The sequence below is a fragment of the Cherax quadricarinatus genome, chromosome 37 (assembly GCF_038502225.1).
Source record: "Cherax quadricarinatus isolate ZL_2023a chromosome 37, ASM3850222v1, whole genome shotgun sequence".
In the NCBI taxonomy this organism is placed as follows: domain Eukaryota; kingdom Metazoa; phylum Arthropoda; class Malacostraca; order Decapoda; family Parastacidae; genus Cherax; species Cherax quadricarinatus.
In genome coordinates, this window is record NC_091328.1 from 6,586,436 (window position 1) to 6,601,051 (window position 14,616).

Here is a 14,616-nt window from a genome sequence, read left to right on the forward strand (position 1 = left end):
CTGGCCACTCCTGCACAAGCCCGGCCTTCACTCTATCTGAAGCTACCAACACCAAGGATAGTGCTAGTTTACCATACTGTCTCCTTTACAGGTGGCTGTTTTTATGCCGTTAAGGGCTCTTGATCTCAGAAGCTAGAGCTATCTTCCCCTTGATTACGGTATATGTCAGTAACCCTCAATAGAACATTTTATGGAGACACTAGTGATGCTTCCGCATGACGGCCATCATGGCGGCTCGCTTCAATATCGCACATATAATTCATTACTATTTCCAGTATATAAATAATCGAGCTACCAAAATTGATCGTGAAACCTTTTATTCAAGAGCTCGTAAAATTTCTCTCTGATTAAGTCGACTGTTGTTGCAGTAGAGTAAGAAGTGTGCATCAGTGCGAGCATTGCATGGTCTGATGCACAGATCAGTCTCACTGTTATATAAATGACAGACTTGACACTTCAAGAGTCCCTTAAAAAAATGGGGGCGCTTTGATGTTAATGAAGGGATCTTAATTCAAGGAATTAGAGCTACCCACTATCTCCTCGGATAACATTCGAGAGCAAATCCAACTGCGTATTTTCAAAAATCTTGCTGTACTTGTGATATTGTAACTCTGGCGGCCGCGAATAGATAAAAATCACTGATTTCTACACAGTAGTTTTATACAACAAATACAAACAGGTAACATGTCTGTCTCGTGATGAGCGGACGGAGGATACAGCTTTCACCACTTCTGGATATAAAACACCTCACACTGGTTAGTTGGCTGTTAGGTTTAATCGACTGCAAGTCACTAAAACTATTTTAGTTTTACACTACTATTCACTAATACTTCAATCCCTAAAAATGGCGATTAAAGAAAACTATGCATATATGGATATAAATTTGACTTGTTTTGGATCATCCTATATTTTTACAGCGAAAACTATGCCTACTACCAACTCAGCGCCATACATGTATATATGACGCTGAGTTCGAAGTGTTGTATACCCCTATCCTATTATTGGTTGGTAGTGTAGTATACTCCATCCTATTATTGGATGGTAGTGTAGTATACCCCATCCTATTATTGGATGGTAGTGTAGTATACCCCATCCTATTATTGGATGGTAGTGTAGTATACCCCATCCTATTATTGGATGGTAGTGTAGTATACCCCATCCTATTATTGGATGGTAGTGTAGTATACCCCATCCTATTATTGGATGGTAGTGTAGTATACCCCATCCTATTATTGGATGGTAGTGTAGTATACCCCATCCTATTATTGGATGGTAGTGTAGTATACCCCATCCTATTACTGGATGGTAGTGTATACCCCATCCTATTACTGGGTGGTAGTGTAGTATACCCCATCCTATTATTGGTTGGTAGTGTAGTATACCCCATCCTATTACTGGATGGTAGTGTAGTATACCCCATCCTATTACTGGGTGGTAGTGTAGTATACCCCATCCTATTACTGGGTGGTAGTGTAGTATACCCCATCCTATTATTGGTAGTGTAGTATACCCCATCCTGTTATTGGGTGGTAGTGTAGTATACCCCATCCTATTATTGGTTGGTAGTGTAGTATACCCCATCCTATTATTGGATGGTAGTGTAGTATACCCCATCCTATTACTGGATGGTAGTGTAGTATACCCCATCCTATTATTGGATGGTAGTGTAGTATACCCCATCCTATTATTTTCATACCACACACATACACCTTTATTAAATTGTATCAAAGTGGTTAGGCCACTTATCTTTATTACCCCCCTCTCCCCACCCACCCTTTCCCATATTCCATTCCTACCTACCCTTCTTCCCCCCCCCCCCGTCATTCAACCAAACCTCTCGTCAAAATTCAACATCGGGTCATCATAGGTAATTTATACATAATGTTACCATGTTTAATGATTGTAATCACCTAAAAGTGTGCCTGTACCTAAATAAACTTGCACAATTCTCAAGTGTATTTACCGTTGCTAGTGCTAATGGATGTATACCCCCAGGTGTATATAACCGGTGCACGAGTTGATGCTTCGCGTAAAAAAAAAAAGAAATATAATCCACTTCCTCCTCCTGTATTTACAATCTTGGAAGCATAAAGTATTAGCTCGACTGGTGTCGCACTCAGTTCACACACTGAGTACGATCCCCGGTACGGGTGGAAACATCACGACGTGTTTCCTGAAGACACCTGCTGTCCCTGTTCAGGTTAGGTTAGGTAAGGTTCGTCAGGAAACAGGACAAGTGTTTCCTGACGCGGGTCTTGGTCAGACGATGACCCGCCTTTGGAGCTTTTGGTCATCGGACCGAGGCCTTCCGCTGACTTACCGGTCCATCCCTTTAAAAATTATGGTCATTTATAACCATTGTTATTATTCTTATGTCCCTGTTCACCTAGCAGTAAAATAGGTACCTGGGTGTTAGTCGACTGGTGTGCGTCCCAACCTGGGGACAAAACTGACCTAATTTGCCCGAAATGCTATGCATAACAAGAGGCTTTCTATATAATAGCATGTCATTGATGTCGGCTAGGCCTGTATAAGTTGTACATGTACTTGTAGAAATAAAGAATATTACTACTACTACTACCACTAATACTACTACTACTACTACTACTACTACTACTACTACTACTACTAATAATAATAATAATAATAATAATAATAATAATAATAATAATTGTACTGTTTCACCTGATGACTACTGGATATTTTTTTGGTCGTAACATAATACGAACATAAACTTTAACAATGTATTGCGAGCACTTTTGTTCATTGTTTCTTGTGTTTAATGTTGTCAGGTTTTTATTAAGATATATGGTTATAAATGACCATAATTTTTAAAGGGGTGGACCGGTAAGCCAGCGGAAGGCCTCGGTCAGATGACCAAAAGCTCCAAAGGCGGGTCATCATCTGACTAAGACCCGCGTCAGGAAACATTTGTCCTGTTTCCTGACGAACCTTACCTAACCTAACCTAGGTTTTTATTAATATTAGTCTCAACTTTTCCATCGCTAAGTGTTGCATCAAATTCAAATACAAACAAGAAACTGAAGGTAATCTCTCTTTCCGTGATGTTCTTATTTACCGACTTGAGGGTCAGTATTAATACAGTGTAGAAGGCACACTAGTGCATGTATATGATGTTCTTAGGTCATGACCAACCAGTGAAACAGTCCGTGTATTGTGGGTTTTTTATGTCCTGCCATCCAAGTTTTATAGGTGAAATATATATGTAATGCTTTCGAAGATATACATTACCCACAGTGGTCTACTTGTGCAAGTGTTGCTAAAAAAATATTTTTGATGTAGGCCTGTTGTTATGAGGATATAATGTTAATTATGACAGTCAATGCTGATCCAACCTTGAATTGGCAGTGTAATCGAAGACTAACCCAAAAGGATTCTTTCAGGTATACAGAAGTAAGATCAGGGACAAGATAGGCCCACTCAAAAGTTCCTCGGGTCAGCTCACTGACAGTGATAAGGAAATGTGTAGAATTTTTAACACATACTTCCTCTCAGTTTTTACACAGGAGGATACCAGTGATATTCCAGTAATGATAAATTATGTAGAACAGGACGATAATAAACTGTGCACTATTAGGGTCACAAGTGACATGGTCCTTAGGCAAATAGATAAATTAAAACCTAACAAATCCCCAGGCCCTGATGAACTGTATGCAAGGGTTCTAAAGGAATGTAAAGAGGAGCTTAGCACACCTTTGGCTAATCTTTTCAACATATCACTACAAACTGGCATGGTGCCAGATAAGTGGAAAATGGCAAATGTGATACCTATTTTCAAAACAGGTGACAGGTCCTTAGCTTCGAACTATAGACCAATAAGCCTAACCTCCATAGTGGGAAAATTTATGGAATCAATAATTGCCGAGGCAGTTCGTAGCCACCTTGAAAAGCATAAATTAATCAACGAATCTCAGCATGGTTTTACAAAGGGACGTTCCTGCCTTACGAATTTATTAACTTTTTTCACTAAGGTATTTGAGGAGGTAGATCATGGTAACGAATATGATATTGTGTATATGGACTTCAGTAGGGCTTTTGACAGGGTCCCACATCAGAGACTATTGAGGAAAATTAAAGCACATGGAATAGGAGGAGAAATTTTTTCCTGGATAGAGGCATGGTTGACAAATAGGCAGCAGAGAGTTTGCATAAATGGGGAGAAATCAGAGTGGGGAAGCGTCACGAGCGGTGTTCCACAGGGGTCAGTGTTGGGCCCCCTGCTGTTCACAATCTACATAAACGACATAGATGAGGGCATAAAGAGCGACATCGGCAAGTTTGCCGATGACACCAAAATAGGCCGTCGAATTCATTCTGACGAGGACATTCGAGCACTCCAGGAAGATTTGAATAGACTGATGCAGTGGTCGGAGAAGTGGCAGATGCAGTTTAATATAGACAAATGCAAAGTTCTAAATGTTGGACAGGACAATAACCATGCCACATATAAACTAAATAATGTAGATCTTAATATTACGGATTGCGAAAAAGATTTAGGAGTTCTGGTTAGCAGTAATCTGAAACCAAGACAACAGTGCATAAGTGTTCGCAATAAAGCTAATAGAATCCTTGGCTTCATATCAAGAAGCATAAATAATAGGAGTCCTCAGGTTGTTCTTCAACTCTATACATCCTTGGTTAGGCCTCATTTAGATTATGCTGCACAGTTTTGGTCACCGTATTACAGAATGGATATAAATTCTCTGGAAAATGTACAAAGGAGGATGACAAAGATGATCCCATGTATCAGAAACCTTCCCTATGAGGATAGACTAAGGGCCCTGAAACTGCACTCTCTAGAAAGACGTAGAATTAGGGGGGATATGATTGAGGTTTATAAGTGGAAGACAGGAATAAATAAAGGGGATGTAAATAGTGTGCTGATAATATCTAGCCTAGACAGGACTCGCAGCAATGGTTTTAAGTTGGAAAAATTCAGATTCAGGAGGGATATAGGAAAGTACTGGTTTGGTAATAGAGTTGTGGATGAGTGGAACAAACTCCCAAGTACCGTTATAGAGGCCAGAACGTTGTGTAGCTTTAAAAATAGGTTGGATAAATACATGAGTAGATGTGGGTGGGTGTGAGTTAGACCTGATAGCTTGTGCTAACGGGTCGGTTGCCGTGTTCCTCCCTTGAGTCAATGTGACCTGACCTGACTAGGTTGGGTGCATTGGCTTAAGCCGGTAGGGACTTGGACCTGCCTCGCATGGGCCAGTAGGCCTTCTGCAGTGTTCCTTCGTTCTTATGTTCTTCTTATGACATGTGTGTTTAGCTAAGTGTTCCCTGCTAGCACTGCGTACGTGCTCTATGATGGGTCTGACCTCGGTGTGTACTCGCCTATATGTGGTTACAGGGGTCGAGTGTGTATGCAAATGCATTTCGTTTGCAAGGGTCGAGTCATAGCTCTTGGCGCAGCCAGGATTTTTTTTATTCATTGTGCTCAGACCCCCGGAACTCTCTCCAGGTAAACTCCAGGTATCCCATACCTACTCTTGAAACTGTGTATGGCGTTTAGCTTTCACTGAAGAGTTTTTAGTTCAGTATCTTTATTATTATGAAGAGCAGGCTTTATTCAGATTATTCCCGGCGGATTAATCATGATAACCCAACAGAGCCACTCGTTCACTAGGCTGCAGAATTGCTGTGTTATATCGGCCAGAACGTTGTGTAGCTTTAAAAATAGGTTGGATAAATACATGAGTGGATGTGGGTGGGTGTGAGTTGGACCTGATAGCTTGTGCTACCAGGTCGGTTGCCGTGTTCCTCCCTTAAGTCAATGTGACCTGACCTGACTAGGTTGGGTGCATTGGCTTAAGCCGGTAGGAGACTTGGACCTGCCTCGCATGGGCCAGTAGGCCTTCTGCAGTGTTCCTTCGTTCTTATGTTCTTATGTTCTTAACACTGGAGTGACCACAGCCCGCGCTCTCCTACAGCTAACACTAAATTAATTAGTCACTGACAGACTCACGTGTACATCATGGAGCAAAAAATCTGTTCACAAAAATGCAGTATTTAACGAATACAAGTTTTACTAGTGAAATGTTAATGTGTCGACATCAGTGTTGTGGGACCAAGCAGTTTGGCTGGAGTTCCCAGGAGAAAGTTCATTGCTTCTAGCCTCACCATAGGTGGATGGTAGTGTGTGAAACGGAAGCCTATTAAAGGTTTTACACTGGCGGGAGTGCTGGTATTTTCTTTTATGCAAGATGGCAGGTAAAACTTTCAAACTTTGGTTTACATTCAGTAAACTTGCATGTGTGTTTGTTAATAGTTTTAAGTCCTGTAATATTTCCTTACCAATCTGATCTGACCAGAAATGATGCCGCCTTTATGGTCAACAATTATATATTTCTCTAATTTAGGGTGTTACGTCTTCACGTAAGACCCTATAAAAAAAAAGATTTCTTGGTGCTGGTTAGGTAAAGGATCTTGATGTAATGAATTGGGGAGAGGGTTACCCTCAATTTCCTCGGATTAAAGCTAGCTACCTCTCATTCCCCAAACGCAATATAACCCCCAAGGGTTTACCACACGAATATAATCACCATTCTCTATTTTCACACATGTGCTTCAGTGTCACATTCTACCACATTTTGTATACTTTGGTTATATATACTGTTATATATACTAATAACAATTCAATTATGTTTTTTTTTAAATCAGTATTATGAGGACGGAGAGTTGGTGGTCCTTTGCAGCTGAGTGACTCACTGCTGGACTTTGTAAATAATGGGCACTGTGGTGGTTCTTACAAGTGTTGTGTCAACTCACTGGTGGCCCTTGTTAACTTTAGTCACTCACAGCTCTGGTAGTGATCCTTGTAAGTGTTAGTCACTCACAAGTGGTGACTGAGACAGTCCTAGTGTTGGTCACTCACAAGTGGTGACTGAGGCAGTCCTAGTATTGGTCACTCACAAGTGGTGACTGAGGTAGTCCTAGTGTTGGTCACAAGTGGTGACTGAGGCAGTCCTAGTGTTGGTCACTCACAAGTGGTGACTGAGGTAGTCCTAGTGTTGGTCACTCACAAGTGGTGACTGAGGCAGTCCTAGTATTGGTCACTCACAAGTGGTGACTGAGGTAGTCCTAGTGTTGGTCACAAGTGGTGACTGAGGCAGTCCTAGTGTTGGTCACTCACAAGTGGTGACTGAGGTAGTCCTAGTGTTGGTCACTCACAAGTGGTGACTGAGGTAGTCCTAGTGTTGGTCACTCACAAGTGGTGACTGAGGTAGTCCTAGTGTTGGTCACTCACAAGTGGTGACTGAGGTAGTCCTAGTGTTGGTCACTCACAAGTGGTGACTGAGGTAGTCCTAGTGTTGGTCACAAGTGGTGACTGAGACAGTCCTAGTGTTGGTCACTCACAAGTGGTGACTGAGGTAGTCCTAGTGTTGGTCACTCACAAGTGGTGACTGAGGCAGTCCTAGTATTGGTCACTCAAGTGGTGACTGAGGTAGTCCTAGTGTTGGTCACAAGTGGTGACTGAGGCAGTCCTAGTGTTGGTCACTCACAAGTGGTGACTGAGGTAGTCCTAGTGTTGGTCACTCACAAGTGGTGACTGAGGTAGTCCTAGTGTTGGTCACTCACAAGTGGTGACTGAGGTAGTCCTAGTGTTGGTCACTCACAAGTGGTGACTGAGGTAGTCCTAGTGTTGGTCACTCACAAGTGGTGACTGAGGCAGTCCTAGTGTTGGTCACTCACAAGTGGTGACTGAGGTAGTCCTAGTGTTGGTCACTCACAAGTGGTGACTGAGGTAGTCCTAGTGTTGGTCACTCACAAGTGGTGACTGAGACAGTCCTAGTGTTGGTCACTCACAAGTGGTGACTGAGGTAGTCCTAGTGTTGGTCACTCACAAGTGGTGACTGAGGTAGTCCTAGTGTTGGTCACTCACAAGTGGTGACTGAGACAGTCCTAGTGTTGGTCACTCACAAGTGGTGACTGAGGTAGTCCTAGTGTTGGTCACTCACAAATGGTGACTGAGGTAGTCCTAGTGTTGGTCACTCACAAGTGGTGACTGAGGCAGTCCTGACACTCGTCTTCTTGGTAATGTCTTGCACTTCATGGAACCACTGACGGAAGTTTGTAAACTGCCGTCGTAATCCGGAGTATTGGAGAGGCGCTCTTTGAAGCCAACACAAGCAACCCCAACACTATACACGAGTCCAAACAGCCCAACACTGACTAACAACCAGAACACTGTAGTTTCTCTCATTCCCCTGAGCATCGTCTACAGGTAGTTATAAAGAGTAAACTCCCGCTATCACTTCATTTTATCAGGCAGGTTTGACACCACCCACTTCTACCTGCCTCACACACTGTTACTGACGTATTACTCGCTATGTCCCACACACTAGTTGTCACATTGTCTTTTGTTATATTTCGTCCCAGCGACGTGTGGAGATATACGAAAGTGGTTCCTACCCTCTGGCTCTCTGAGCTTCACTGATCGTCAGGACTCAGGTGCTGCTGGAATGTAGCAAAGGTATCTTGTTGTTCTTCATAAAAACACAACTAGCTCGTTACGTCCACGAAAACTGCATTACATTGTCCGTGGATGCGATCACGGAGAATAGGTCCCTGGTTATAGCAGCCAGTGTAGAAAGAAGAATGACTAAAACATAATATATTAATTCATTAACATTTCCCGGTCAGCAACTCGGTGTTGACGTCACGACTTCCTCCAACTTACCTGTCACCTCCCCCCCTTCCTTTCCCCCTTCCCTTACCCCTTCCCTTCAACCTCCCCGTCCCCCGCGACACACCTGTAGCATCACACACCCACCCTTGGCAAGGATATGTACGCAGAGATGCATATCTCTCACCGTGTATATATAAGAGTTTAACTTAATCCCTATTTTAAGGATTAAAATATTTTTGACTGGAGGTGAACACCTTATTTGTAGCCTTAATGTCCCTCGTGTAGTTGATAGGCTTTAAACCCAGTTAACCAACCAACCACCCCTCCCTCACCCCTCCCCCACCCGCCAACCCTCACCTCTCCCCCACACCTACAACGTGAAGATATTGTCATAAAAATTCTGTTTCTTCTGGCCATCCTGAGAGATGGTAATTCCCAAGTAATGGAAACTCCAGCTCTGCTGGAACTAAATCTTTGAAGTTAATGAAATTTTCATGGAATACTTGAGATATCCTCATTGCCCTGCTGAAGTGTTCCCGGCTGACATAATTCCACAGTGTGTATTAAATCCATCCTGTGTAGTGGAATCTGACAGGGGTAACATAGCTAAATTTTGTTCTCACTATGCAACTATCAGTACAGAATTGGGAAGCAGCACATTGCTGAAGAAGCCAACTTTGCCTCCCCTCCAATAAAAAACAGTATAACACACCTCTTACTACCCCCGCAACCAGGAGCTGTGACTCAACCCTCGCAATCATAACTAGTCGTGTACACACCTCACACATCCTTTCCTTCCATTGCTCTAGTGTCACCAACCTCCCTGACCACATATGCAATGTAAAAATGAAAACTACGGTATCATTCTGTGTTACAGCGGCTCCTGAAATATATGACATATTATTTAAGTGTTCGTGGACACTATTTCCATGACTTATTTCATTACTATGTCTTTTATTTTTAATAATGCATAACTGCCACTCTTGTTGGTTTATCATGTGTGATTTTGTTTATAGTTAGGAAATTTTTAACTGGCGAGTTTTGACATTTTATTAGATAAATCGAAAATTCTTGCGGGAGAGATTTTCGAATGAACCATACCCCGGCCGGGATTGAACCCGCGGTCAGAGAGTCTCAAAACTCCAGACCGTCGCGTTAGCCACTAGACCAGCTAGCCACAATAAGATTCGTCCAACTAGGTATATTTCTACACCATAGGAAGGTTAGCACAGGCACCTCTGTGACCACAAATGCAAGTGATTACAGACGAATCTCCTATGGTGTAGAAATATACCTAGTTGGACGAATTTTTTGTGGCTAGCTGGTCTAGTGGCTAACGCGACGGTCTGGAGTTTTGAGACTCTCTGACCGCGGGTTCAACCCGGCCGGGGTATGGTTTGTTTGCAATCGTGTCATTACGATTTCGTGAGTCATTTTCGAATGTATTTTAAGCTTCTAAAAAGGTAGCATTTTCAGGGCACTTCTATATTTAATTAAAGATGTAAATATGCATATTCCTGTGCATAGGAGAGTAGTTCTGGAGATAAAGTGGTTCTGAAGATGAGAAAGTGGTTCAGAAGGAGATAAGGAAGTGTTTTTGAAGAAGATTTAAAAAAATGGCTCTGAAGGAGATAAAAAATGGTTCTGAAGAAGCTAAAAATAAGTGGTTCTACAGGAGATAAAATGGTTCTACAGATAGCAAAATAAATGCTTCTGAAAATACGTAGGTGGTTCCGAACACAAGAAAAAATGGTTGTGATGACAAGTGGCTCTGAAGGCAACAAAGTGTTTCTGAAGGAGACCAGTGACGGTCCCACTAAGTGGTCCTGGGAGCCTCACGGTGTGTCCGCCTCTGTAGTACTGACTGACTGACTGAGGATCAGTTGTGGACGGCATTGAAGTCCTTCTCCCCTCGACCTTCAACGATGTAACTGAGAGAGACGGAGAGAGAGAGAGAGCAAGCAAAGCATATCATGTTTACTTGTTACGTCTGTACTTGAGGTCGGGAATTGGAGAGACGGCTCTGGGGGGAAGTTAATCTCTCGATTTTAGTAAACAAAGGGTCTAGTCTTCAGCACTGCTTGGGCTTATGGGACATCTATATGAGGTGGGCGAATATTTACATTGTGGCAATACATTTATAGTGTTGGTACATCTACAGTGTGGTGCTGCATTTAAAATGGCAGTGCACCTTTATAGACTTTAGTGATGCAAAGGCGTTTGACAAATTGGATTATGGGGTGATTTCACACAAAATGACAGCTATAAGTATAACTGGAAATGTATGCAGATGGATGGAGTTTCAACTTTCCGACAGACAGAACACAAAGAATAGTAGTAAGAGAGCAAAATCCACCATTAGTGAGATAAAAACTGTGCCCCAAGGCACTGTCCTGGAGCCTCTTCTGATATTTATCCTCAGAGCGGGCATATATAAAAACATTCGCCACAGTTTTGCATCATTTGCGGATTAAAGTATAGTAAGCATGAATGTCACCTCAGTAGTAGACACGAGAAACTGCAGGAGGATGCAAGCAAGGTTTTCCAGTGGACAGTGCAAAACAACATGGCGTTCAATGGTGATAAGTTCCAGCTACTTAAATGTAGAAAGAATGTACTCGAAGGAGATACTGTATACGAAGCCCAAGAGGATCGTCAAATAGAACGAGAGAATACGTGGAAGGCCTTGGGAGTAATCATGTTGGCTGACCTTTCATTCAAAGAGCACAATAAGGCAAATGTCCCGACAGCTAGATAAATGACAGGACGTATAATGAGACCGTTCAGAAAGAAAATTGTGCTAATGGTGTCACTTTTCAAGCCACTTTTGTTCTTGTTTAGAGTACTGTTGACAACTTCATTCAGAGCGAGGAAATACAGATCTGATGATCATTTACAGCCCACATAGACCCACTGAAGCGTTTAAATTATTGGGAACGTCTTAAAGTCTTCAATATGTACTTTTCTGGGGCGGAGAGATACATGCTAATCTATTGGAAAGTGCTTGAGGACCTCGTCCCAAATCTGCACACTGCCATAACAGTATATTGGAATGAGAGATATGGGAGGAAGTGTAAATTAAACACAGTGAAGGGCAGAAGTGCCGTGGGCACAAAATAACATTGTGTCATCCGTAGTCCCAGATTGTTCAACATCTTACCAGAAGACATTAAAAGCACTGCTGGGACAAGTGTACAAGTCTTCAAGAAAAAAACTGGACAAGTACTTCCGCCAAGTGCCAGATCAATCAGGCTGTGATGGATATGTGGGTCAGCGGGTTGCTAGCAGTAACATTCCGGTTGACCAGGAAAAAACTAGACAAGTCTAGCCCAGGACTGGGATCCGGGAGTAGACAAAACTCGAAACTAATCAAAGGTATATATATCACAGTAGTAGTTTGGTAGTGTACCTTTCTGTACGATCGACTGTAATAGATACAGGGAGTGGCAATGGTGCAGGAAGATGAGTGCGTGGCAGTAGTTGAGAAAGATGATACAGTGTGTGGCAGTAGTTGAGAATGATAGTGTGTGGCAGTAGTTGAGAAAGATGATACAGTGTGTGGCAGTAGTTGAGAATGATAGTGTGTGGCAGTAGTTGAGAATGATAGTGTGTGGCAGTAGTTGAGAATGATAGTGTGTGGCAGTAGTTGAGAAAAATGATACAGTGTGTGGCAGTAGTTGAGAAAGATGATACAGTGTGTGGCAGTAGTTGAGAATGATAGTGTGTGGCAGTAGTTGAGAATGATAGTGTGTGGCAGTAGTTGAGAATGATAGTGTGTGGCAGTAGTTGAGAATGATAGTGTGTGGCAGTAGTTGAGAATGATAGTGTGTGGCAGTAGTTGAGAATGATAGTGTGTGGCAGTAGTTGAGAAAAATGATACAGTGTGTGGCAGTAGTTGAGAAAAATGATACAGTGTGTGGCAGTAGTTGAGAAAGATGATACAGTGTGTGGCAGTAGTTGAGAAAGATGATACAGTGTGTGGTAGTAGTTGAGAAAGATGATACAGTGTGTGGCAGTAGTTGAGAATGATAGTGTGTGGCAGTAGTTGAGAAAAATGATACAGTGTGTGGCAGTAGTTGAGAAAAATGATACAGTGTGTGGCAGTAGTTGAGAAAGATGATACAGTGTGTGGCAGTAGTTGAGAAAGATGATACAGTGTGTGGCAGTAGTTGAGAAAGATGATACAGTGTGTGGCAGTAGTTGAGAAAGATGATACAGTGTGTGGCAGTAGTTGAGAAAGATGATACAGTGTGTGGTAGTAGTTGAGAAAGATGATGCAGTGTGTGGCATTAGTTGAGAAAGATGATACAGTGTGTGGCAGTAGTTGAGAAAGATGATACAGTGTGTGGCAGTAGTTGAGAAAGATGATACAGTGTGTGGTAGTAGTTGAGAAAGATGATACAGTGTGTGGCAGTAGTTGAGAAAGATGATACAGTGTGTGGCAGTAGTTGAGAAAGATGATACAGTGTGTGGCAGTAGTTGAGAAAGATGATACAGTGTGTGGTAGTAGTTGAGAAAGATGATACAGTGTGTGGCAGTAGTTGTGAAAGATGATACAGTGTGTGGCAGTAGTTGAGAAAGATGATACAGTGTGTGGTAGTAGTTGAGAAAGATGATAGTGTGTGGCAGTGTGTGGCAGTAGTTGATACAGTGTGTGGCAAAGATGATACAATGTGTGGCAGTAGTTGAGAAAGATGATACAGTGTGTGGTAGTAGTTGAGAAAGATGATACAGTAGTTGAGAAAGATGATACAGTGTGTGGCAGTAGTTGAGAAAGATGATACAGTGTGTGGCAGTAGTTGAGAAAGATGATACAGTGTGTGGCAGTAGTTGAGAAAGATGATACAGTGTGTGGCAGTAGTTGAGAAAGATGATACAGTGTGTGGCAGTAGTTGAGAAAGATGATACAGTGTGTGGCAGTAGTTGAGAAAGATGATACAGTGTGTGGCAGTAGTTGAGAAAGATGATACAGTGTGTGGCAGTAGTTGAGAAAGATGATACAGTGTGTGGCAGTAGTTGAGAAAGATGATACAGTGTGTGGCAGTAGTTGAGAAAGATGATACAGTGTGTGGTAGTAGTTGAGAAAGATGATACAGTGTGTGGCAGTAGTTGAGAAAGATGATACAGTGTGTGGTAGTTGAGAAAGATGATACAGTAGTAGTTGATAAAGATGATACAGTGTGTGGCAGTAGTTGAGAAAGATGATACAGTGTGTGGCAGTAGTTGAGAAAGATGATACAGTGTGTGGCAGTAGTTGAGAAAGATGATACAGTGTGTGGCAGTAGTTGAGAAAGATGATACAGTGTGTGGCAGTAGTTGAGAAAGATGATACAGTGTGTGGCAGTAGTTGAGAAAGATGATACAGTGTGTGGCAGTAGTTGAGAAAGATGATACAGTGTGTGGCAGTAGTTGAGAAAGATGATACAGTGTGTGGCAGTAGTTGAGAAAGATGATACAGTGTGTGGCAGTAGTTGAGAAAGATGATACAGTGTGTGGCAGTAGTAGTTGAGAAAGATGATACAGTGTGTGGCAGTAGTTGAGAAAGATGATACAGTGTGTGGCAGTAGTTGAGAAAGATGATAGAGTGTGTGGCAGTAGTTGAGAAAGATGATACAGTGTGTGGCAGTAGTTGAGAAAGATGATACAGTGTGTGGCAGTAGTTGAGAAAGATGATACAGTGTGTGGCAGTAGTTGAGAAAGATGATACAGTGTGTGGCAGTAGTTGAGAAAGATGATACAGTGTGTGGTAGTAGTTGAGAAAGATGATACAGTGTGTGGCAGTAGTTGAGAAAGATGATACAGTGTGTGGCAGTAGTTGAGAAAGATGATACAGTGTGTGGCAGTAGTTGAGAAAGATGATACAGTGTGTGGCAGTAGTTGAGAAAGATGATACAGTGTGTGGCAGTAGTTGAGAAAGATGATACAGTGTGTGGCAGTAGTTGAGAAAGATGATACAGTGT

General features: G+C 42.3%; 1 protein-coding gene across 11 annotated transcripts in view; it reads right to left on the reverse strand.

The window, feature by feature from the left end:
- LOC128701617 (uncharacterized) overlaps positions 1-14,616 on the reverse strand; it is a 90,512-nt gene that overhangs the window by 31,772 nt on the left and 44,124 nt on the right. For 3 of the 11 annotated variants that reach the window (XM_070091845.1, XM_070091844.1, XM_070091842.1), the window contains exon 1: positions 8,326-8,453. The exons of 1 other annotated variant lie outside the window; for it this stretch is intronic. The gene's annotated coding sequence lies outside the window, so the exon portion shown is untranslated. 7 more of the 11 variants (XM_053795456.2, XM_053795501.2, XM_053795484.2 and 4 more) reach the window with 7 other exon arrangements.